The following is an 8,585-nucleotide window of genomic DNA, read 5'->3' as shown; positions in this document are numbered from 1 at the left end:
ATGACAAGGAGCTACTGGGGAGGGTCCAGCAAAGGGCTACAAAGATGACCAAGGGTTTGGAGTATCTGTCTTAGGAGAGACTGAGAGCTGGGCCTGCTTAGTCTGGAGAAGACTGAGAAGGGATCACATTAATGCCTATTAATATCTCAAACATGGGTGTCAAGAGGATGGTGCCAGACTCTTTTCAGTGATGGCCAGCGACAGGACAAGGAGCAATGGCCAAACACATGATGAAGTTCCACCTCTTAATGAGGAAGAACATTTTTACAATGAGTGTGGCAGAGCACTGGCACAGGCTGCCCTGGGAGTATGTGGATTCTCCCTCTCTGGAGACATTCAAAACCCACCTGGACAAGTTCCTGTGTCACCTGTTCTAGGTGACACTGCCTGGCAGGGGGGTTGGACTGGATGCTCTGCAGAGGTCTCTTCCAACCCTAATGATTCTGTGTGACCTCATGATGTTAGTCCTGTATGTGGAAATGCGAGAAAATACCAAGAAGTAAAATACAGAGTGCTTGGATGATAATTGGCTGATCAATAAGGTTTTTTCTTCATTAGTTAATTTATTCTGACAGAACTGCTTTCTGGCATAAGCAGGTGATACCTTTCTAGTTCCTGTCTAAAAGCGGTATCTTGAGACATGAACTTGTGATTATTTTTAAATCTAAATTTTGAACTTGAAACTCTAAAATAATTAGAAAGAAAATAAAGTGTAGGCTATACTGCCTGTATGGGGGGGTTGTATTTTAGGATGTGGTGATTTTGAACTAATTTTTTATCTACAGTGGCATCAATGCGTAGCAAACCAAGACTCATGAGGAGTGGTGTGTTTTGGTTTGTTTTTTTCCCTAGTACTCAGGGGTGGATCCCCTCCTCCCCATCCCCCAGTACTCCTCTTTACTCTCCAGCCCTCAACACTTAAACAAATCTAAAAAAATACAATACTGCTTTTTCGATAATATTTGCCTTACTTGAAAAGGAGTTGGAGTTGATTCTGGATAAATAACTATTAAAAAATCCAGTGTTTTTCCAAAAGAGATCATTGCTGTTGTAGCTTGCACACCACATAAGAAACAAACAGGTCAAAAAAATGGCCTGTTATTTTGGCCAAAAGGACCCTGACAAAAGAGGAGGCAAAGCAGAATGCAAAACAAATTAATGGCAAATTTAAGTTAAAACACAAAATTCGTTCCTTTGAGGAAAGATGAGAATGTTATAATTGAATGTTAATTGTGCTCTCCCAGCTGTGGCTGAGCAAAGTATTGAAGGATGTTTTTTTTTTTCAAAATCAAGTATATTTAAAAATGCATCATTTTTTGTTATCTGATTTTTATATGGCTTGATTATTGTCATTGCAGAGGTATGAGAGGATAAGAATCTTAGTGCATTAGTATAGCTTTCAGTATATCCCCGTTTATTTTCAACTATACATTATTCCTTACAACTTGTCTTAAACTGTATCAGCTTTTGAGTATGTGTTTTGTTTTTTCTAATGCAGACTTCTGTTTGTAAAATACTCTTAAAGACTTGCCCCTTGTTTTCAGAGCAGATTTCAGCACTCTTTACCACTAATGGGATTATGCCAAAATCTAATCCTTTCAGAGGTAAGGACATCTGTAGTACAGTCAGATAAACTGCAGTTCAACCACGTTTGACCTTCGGTGTGGATATATAATATTCAGAAAATAGGTTTAGGGCAGTTTTTTTCTTTAGAGTGAAGACTTTCTCAATTATTTTTTGTGAAGTGCCTGTGCAATTACACCTTTTTACATATTATAAATGTGTATGCCCTCGTGTGACCTGAAAGAGGGTTATCTGAAATAGATAATGTGGAGAGAGAATAAATTAAAATAGTGCTTTACATTACAAATGATACTGAGTTGCCCGTTCACTTCCATGGGTCAAAAACTGCTTTCTGAAGATGGATATTCATGAACTGCTATTTTAATAAGCTTTTCAATTATAACTATTTAAAAATACATCTAGTTTTTGTTTTCCTTTTTAGTTCAGGTTGGTAAATAAAAATTTACTGATATTGAAAACATGGTGTTTAATTTGGATAAGTATATTTCAGTAGCAAATCCAAAACAAGGACTATCATTAAATTGTAAAAATAGTAAATAATCTCGTAACAGCAAAAAATGTTGTGTGGATGTGTGATTCTGCCAAGGTAGAAATGTTTTTCTTTTGCTAGAGGAGCCGAATGAAGAATTGTGTTGTGGAAAAATCCCTCTGAATGTCTGGAACAGAAGACAGTTGGAATCCCAAGAGTCCGGACGCTGCTTTACAAGTACTGGAGCTTGCTGGAGTTAATGTCAAGGTAAAGAACAGCCCTTCCTTGCTTGTGATGTGGAAAACCATTTTGACCAGCAAAATACAGATGGCAGTCCTTTCTGCTAAAGCTCTTGGCTGCCTGAATTTTCCAATTTCTCCCAGGAATCCTGATGTGAGGTCCCTGCAGACAGGGCTCCTCATGTGTCCTGCTGTACCAGCGTCTGAGTATTTCATACAGACCTTTCCCCTTGGAGGAACAACTGGCTGAGTCTAGGTGGGCTGTCTTGTTCCAACAGGTAATGTATTCTGGGAAACATACAGTTGTGGCAAGTACAGCATTTCTAAAAAAGGATTTATTGCAGAATTCACCTGGTGGGAATACTGCTTGTAGGTTTTGTTTTGGCACAGATTGCCTTTTGTTTCAGAAAATTCAAATTGTTGCAGGATGGAGGCCTTTTCCTCCTGAGCTCACCTTGTTCATGCTCTTAACGAAGAAAAAGCATTAGTGCTAGGAATAACATTTCTGACATCCTGGTTTTTGTGGGCTGAATTTGTCTGTCTGATTTTACTAAGTAGTTTTAGTCTTAAAGCAGCATCTAGTGAAATACCATGTACGTATAAAGAGTTGGCACGTGGCTTGATAAGTGTGATGATGATACTGGTGTTAAAAATCAGGTAGCTAAAGGTGAAGTATATTCACATCTGAGATGGTTTCGCATGTATCACTTAAGTTGGTTTTGGGAGGGGGCAGAGACAAAGTGGAGCAGTTCTTAAACTTAGCAGATCAAATTGCTGTTAGTCTTTATTCAGAGTATCTTTTAGCTTTCATTTTCTGCCCTGAATGATTTTCACGTCCTTAAACAGCTTTATTTCTCTCTGAGGTTCCTGTGTTGCCATGTAGCCTAAATCACTTTAGATAGTAGGTGGGAAACATAAAATAATTCTTCAAATAGAGTGTGGGGTTTTGCCATAGCAGAGAAAGGAGATGTAAAAAGAAACTGGAAAGAGGAAACAGAGTACAGAGGAAAAGATAAAATAATGCAGCCAGCCTTTAAAAAAACAAAAGGAAAGATTGCAAGCATACTTTCTTGTCAAAGGAGAAGTGTATGTATGAAACAAAAACCCCCTTTTTTATTCTGAACTTTTCATGGGCTAAGTGCATGTGCCAGTGTGTCACATGCTCTCTTTGCTTTCTAATGAAAATACTGCTCTTGCTGTTTTATACTGACAGTTGCAGGGTATAGTCAGAAATCTGTAGCTGGCTAAAAAAGAATTCATCTGTTGTTTCTGCAGCTCCCTCTAGGCAGCAGCAGTAATCCACATATAACTTAGGGAATTCTCACTACAGTCAAACTGAAACCAGCACAAATAAAGCCTTGGTGCTGCTTGGTATTTCAGATGCTATCCTGTATATGTCAGCAGCCAGCCATGGGGAAGACCCCATTGGGTAACACCCTCAGAGCCTGCAGTGAGAAAGATTTTGGTAAAACTCATGTTACTGCTCAGGTTTAATTTGTTGCCGCTTTGCCTTCATAAAAGACATGAGTACTGTACTTTTTCTTCACTTTTCAAAGAAAAGCCACTGTCATTTCAGCTGAAACTGTAAGACAACCAGCATGGGTTTGGCAGTCCACCAGTTAACAGTCTCAGTGTTCGAAACAGAGCGTCTCTTCCTGGCAGCAAAGTAGGTCTTATAAAAAGTATCACAGTATATATGCAAGTAACAATCCAACAATTTCAGTCACTTTGTAATGACTGTTTAATGAGCTCTTCAATAGAGGTTGTTAATGAAGTTGATGTTCAGTTCACAACAGATTTCATTCCTTCAGAGAGAAGAAAAATTAAGAACCCAAAGGAGACTGCTCATCACAGCTGCATATTGAATAGCTGAGAACCGTAATGAGTGTGAACCTTCTTCTTGAACTCATTAGCAAAGCTTCACAAGCTTCAGTGGAACTGCACAGGTGTGCAACAGTGCAGCATGACTTGAGATGGCCACAAGTACAAGCCCTGGCATTGCATATAATCAGGACGGTGCAGAGAAGTCCTCCCAAAAAGGTGGGGTATGATTCAAGTTGATTATATTAATCCCACAGAAGTTAAACTCTTGGAAGGAGTAAGTTCAGGATGGTCCCAGTGAGATCCAAGTCCTGTGCTACAGTTCATGAGACTTTTCCACGTTTTGGAATAGTTACCCAATATTTTCAGGGTGGAAAGTAAGGCCAGGCAGTTACAAAACTACACAGGACTGGTATCCTGTCTAAGCTAAGAACCTAGAAATTACTAGGTTACTGTGGAAATTCATACCAATGTGTGTACGTGGGGGGGGGCAGGTGTGGGATGGGAATAGGAAGTTAGAGCTGATGGGTTCTGATGAAATACTCTGTATATTGACCTCATAGAGCCTTCATTTGTCCACTTTCACATCATGATTTCCAGTCATACAAAAGTAAGTCTGGTCAGATGGAAGTGACTAAACAGATGAAAAGTATTCCAGCTTTCTGGAGATGTGTTATTGACCAGTGTGAATTCTAGGTTGGCGATGCTGTCAGAATATTCCTGGTGTGCGTCACTAAGACCTCTTAACCATCTTCTGTTCCAGGGCATGATGAGGGCCCTTCAACATCTTGTGCCTTAGTCCACAAAGCCTACATGTAAGTGCAGTATAATGTCATATGTTTTCAGAATCCCTACAAAGGAGGAAGAGAATGCATAAGGGAAAGGCATAATATGCAACTAAAATTCTGCCTCACTGACCAATTTTAACAGCAACCCTGAAACCATTTGATTACTGAGTGGTTTTAAAGTGCAGATGCCTGGTATCTGTTAGAAAAACAATACAGATTATGCTGTTATTACTCATCAGCCTGCCCAAAGACCCTGGGAGGGAGGCTTTGGTTCATTTTAACACATAAGCATAGGGCTCCTACTCAAATCAAGTTTCTTTTTCTAAGGACATTTTTTGGTACAGTCTTTGGTTCCAAAGACTGTGCTGTGAGCATTAATACTTTATTTATCCCACAAGAAAGGAAGCAAGAGGGCATTTATGTTAATAAACCAAAATGCTATGGTAGTGATGTGAAATTTATCTTTGATTGCTTGTGCTATTTTCAGAATCCAAATACCATCAGCAGGGCAGGGTGTGCTTACTTTGACTATGACCTGTTGCAGATGATGTCATCTAGAACCAATATCTACTCTATGAAAAACCCCCACGTCTCTCTGTTGGAGAGAGAGGAGACTAACAAAGGTCACCTAAAGCCGTTAAATTGTTTAGAGAAAGTTCCAAGTGTTTGTAACTACGGCTCCAGCTCAACTTTCCAGCTTTTTTCCTATGTTGTCCAAGAATGAAGAAATCTTCATGGTGTGTTATTAATGTAATGCACATAATGCAGATAAAATCACAGAAGTTTATGTAGAGAAAATAATGGCATTATCTGCCACCCTAGATCAGGATTTTCTGTCCTCCAATCTGAAATCTCAGAGCCATATGATGTTCCAAAGAATGGTAACATTGTATTTTCCCATTTTTTGTGCAGGGTTCTGAGAGAAGGTGGTTACTATCTGCCCTCATGTGAAAGCACTTGAGCCATGAGGGGTCAATTAATTGAGGCAGTGCTGTGAACAGGGAGTATGTTCTTCACCCAGATGGATTTTTTTACCTACCTGAGCTCTGAGGTCAGACCTACTGAAGGAAGATGGAATTGAAGCTGTCTTTGCAGTCTGAATAGGGAACTGCATGAACAGAAGAAAAGTGGCTGCCATGGAACAGACCAGAAGTCCACCTGTGCCAAAGTCCTGACTGTGATAGCTGCTAACAGTATGTGGTGAGCGAAGAGTAGGAGAATTGGCAAGTACATGTGATACACTCCCTGAGTACTGCCTCCCTTCTGCCATGTAGTTGCAGTTCAGAAGCATCCCCAGTCATACAGGTTTTGTGGGTTTAGTATCTTCCCTCAGCTTTCTCTTCTGTGAAATTTCAGTCTCTCCATAAACCTATGTAAACTTTATTACCCACAGCAACCTTTAACAACAAGTTTCACTAAGTCAGCTGCTACTCCTGACTTCGTCCAGCTGTGCTTTCCTTGCACCCTAAAACTTCATATAGTGAGAAGCACCATTACAGGGAGTGGTAAAGTGTACAGATACTGAAGTCAGCTGTGGTTTTTGGGACAGGGAGGGTATGTCAAGAGCTAACTGATATTTGATTGCTTTGACAGTTTGCAGCACTGGGAGTTGTCACTCAAGTGTTTTGTTTGGGTTTTTTTCAGGTAATGCAAGGATCTATATAGCAAAGATAACTTCTCCCTTCCATCCCCCCCACTGATAAGAACTACTGAACATAAAATTTGGCAGCATAAATTTTTAACAAATACAGACCAAAGGGGAAGGCCCTGAGGGGAGACCTAGTGGGAGGGAGGGATATTGTTTCATGTAGCAGATGAGAAGATTCATTTAGTTATTCCAAGAATTCCTGCAGTAGTCTCTCTCCACCACACAAACTTCATAGTATGAAGTGTTTTCTCATGAACTGTTCAATCCTTAGTCAGTGCAGCTGACCATATATGTTAGGTTTAAAAAGGAGAATGAATAGATCAGATTCCAGATTTAGTCTTTTGAAGAGGACCCCATGGCTGTTAGGTGGCTGTTCGGATTATTTTGGATGTAATGAGTGATGGTTTTAGAATCCCAGAGCTCAGCAGTACTGCTGCTGTTCCTTTCTATCCCTACTACACTGTCTGAAATGGCTATTTAGGACATCCCTCTCACAGCTAGTGATGGAGCTAAAACCCCAAAACTGCATCAGACAGGGTGTCATGGGGTAGGTCAGCCAAGGAGAACAATGACACTGAATGCAAGAGAAACAGTATTAACTTCTTTTATAGGAAAAATATTTTAAGATTTCCCAAAAAAGCTTGTTGAGCCTCTTCCAATTTCAAACAAAACATTTTATTCCCATGCTTTGCATTATTTCTGAAGTATTCTAGAGAACATATATACTAAATGCCAGAAATAATACAACTTGCTCACACAGATTTAAAATATCAAGTATTACATAAAGGTGTGCACAAACCCAAAAATGTCTCAAGGGATTGATCAGAGCAGAAATGGAAGAGAATATCTATAGGATACAAACATTTACAATAAAAGATCTGGCAAATATTTAAATTCTATTTGCCTGGACCTTTCCAAGAGCTTCTAAAATATTTTTTACCAAGTTAAACACAAGAAGGAATATGCAAGACAAACTGGAAATATCAAACTTCATTGATAAAGGCAGTATCTCAGAATTCTTTTAACAGGCATAATGTGTATGCAATGATGAGAGACAGAAAAGTTGAATAACGTGTAAATATAGCCATCATCCATTAGTAACAGCAAACAGCTGTATTAATTTACAAGAACCTGTACCAGTCCAACATACCACATCTTTCCAATGTCCTACTAGTTTCTGTGAAATAAATATTCTGGAAAGATCCATGTTACTTTGTTGTGGTTGGACACTGGCCCAATGCCAGGCACCCAGGAGAGCCGCTCGCTCACCCTCCCCTGCCACAGCTGGGCAGGGGAGGGAAAAGGAAAAAAAAAATTAACAAACACTTCATGAGTGAGATAAGGACTGGGAGAAACACTTCAAGGGCAAAACAGGCTTAACTTAAGCTGTAAAATGAATTTGTTACTAACAGAATCAGAGGAGGATAATGAGAAGTAAAATAAGCCCTTAGAACACCTTCCCCCTGCCCCTCTCTCCTTCCCACCGACAGCACAGGAGACAGGGCCTGGGGGTTTGGTCAGTCCATCACCGGGATTTCCTTCCGCTGCTCCAGGACAGGAGTCTTCCCCTGTGAGGCCGTGGGTCCCTCCCACGGGAGACAGTTCTCCTGAACTTCCCTGGCGTGGGCCCTCTCTCCCGAGCAGCGGCCGCACCGCCCCTGCTGCAGCGTGAGCCCCTCCCACGGGCCCACAGCCCTCCCAAACTGCTGCGCCGGGGCTCTCTCCTTCCTCGGGGTGCAGTCCCCCAAGGACAGGCTGCTCCAGCCTGGCAGCAGGGCCCTCTCGCTCCAGCGGGTCTCCCACTGGATCACAGCCTCCTCCAGGCATCCACCCGCTCCGGCACGGGCACCTCCCCCACGGGCTGCGGGTGGATCTCTGCATCCCCCGTGGATCCCCACGGGCTGCGGGTGGATCTCTGCATCCCCCGTGGATCCCCACGGGCTGCAGGGGCACAGCTGCTGCACCATGGGCTGCACCACGGCCCGCAGAGGAACCTCGGCTCGGGCGCCTGGAGCACCTCCTGCCCCTCCTTCTCC

The 8,585-nt window shown here is 41.6% G+C and overlaps 1 long non-coding RNA gene across 1 annotated transcript; it reads left to right on the top strand.

Annotated features, from left to right (window-relative positions):
* The first annotated feature begins 3,154 nt into the window (after nt 1–3,154).
* On the top strand, nt 3,155–7,988 carry LOC121673764. The gene is made up of 3 exons (XR_006019296.1): nt 3,155–4,332; nt 4,877–4,928; nt 5,814–7,988. It is a non-coding gene; the product is annotated as an uncharacterized LOC121673764 (long non-coding RNA).
* The last annotated feature ends 597 nt before the right edge of the window (nt 7,989–8,585 follow it).

Source organism: Corvus kubaryi, unplaced genomic scaffold (assembly GCF_017639235.1).
Source record: "Corvus kubaryi isolate FWS band 111438036 unplaced genomic scaffold, C.kubaryi_AGA036_p1.0 66, whole genome shotgun sequence".
NCBI classification, from domain to species: domain Eukaryota; kingdom Metazoa; phylum Chordata; class Aves; order Passeriformes; family Corvidae; genus Corvus; species Corvus kubaryi.
The sequence above is the reverse complement of the archived record's forward strand: the minus strand, read 5'-3'. Positions and strand labels throughout refer to the sequence as shown.